Consider the following 1,077-nt stretch of genomic DNA (forward strand, 5'->3'; position numbering starts at 1 on the left):
GGATCGGAAGGTTCCCCGGACAGGCGATTTCTGAGACATGTTTGCACCCGGAGATTTTGGCCGATACACTTCACTCGCGGTACGTGTTTTGGTCGACAAAGTCCACCCGCGGTACGTGAAAATGGCCGAGAAAACCTTCCTGGCCAGCGAGAATGGCCGATAACCTCCATAGACCCAATTTTTGCCACTTTTCAAGCTTTGATCACCATTCCACCTCCTGGATTCATCTTTTCAGCTCCAAATGCACCTGATGAACACTCAAAACATGCAAAGACTCATTGGGACCTAATGCATCTCCTAAGTTCTAAAACAAACCCTAAGGACCTAAAATGCATGGAATAAAACATGATTTAGAATGAATTATGCAACCTAAATGATGCAAATTATGAACATATCAACTCCCCCACACTTGTCCTTTGCTTGTCCTCAAGCAAACAAGAACAAATGAGAGAAAGAGGTTGAATGCATGGGAGTTCACATTTCCTTTTTGAGGGAAGTGATCACAGTGAAAATTCAAGGTTCATGCTCAATTATGCAATGCAAAGCCATACTCAGATATATATCACCTCCACAAGGAATCTCCACAAGTTCTCCTCTCTTTCAACTCTTTCACATTCATTAAGCTTTTTACCAAGTGGATCTCATGATGCATTGTTTAAACAAGCTGGCTTGGCTAGGGAGTGGCTATGAGATTAAAATGATCTCATCAGTGTTCAAGTGGGTTTAATGCAGCAAAAGGATCTCTCAATGAATGTCCAAACTTTGGCAGAATGCTAAAGGTAAAAGGCAACCTATGCATACAAGGGCAAAGACTCATCCCACCCCACACTCTACTCAAAGTTTCCTCACTTGCTCACTTTTCACACTCATTCTTCTCTCACTAGGGGACTCTCTTTTCTTTTTCATACACAAGTCTTGGAGTTCAAACTTTACATAGCTCTTTTTTACTTTCTTTTGTAACCTCTAACCTCTTCTTTTTTTCTTTCTTTTTAAAACATTTGAGCTCTTTGGCTTCTTTTCTTTTCACTTAGAGGCTAGACTCTTACTTTTCAAAACACTAGAGCTCACTTTCTTTGA

This window comes from Eutrema salsugineum, unplaced genomic scaffold (assembly GCF_000478725.1).
Source record: "Eutrema salsugineum unplaced genomic scaffold, Eutsalg1_0 scaffold_4, whole genome shotgun sequence".
In the NCBI taxonomy this organism is placed as follows: Eukaryota; Viridiplantae; Streptophyta; class Magnoliopsida; order Brassicales; family Brassicaceae; genus Eutrema; species Eutrema salsugineum.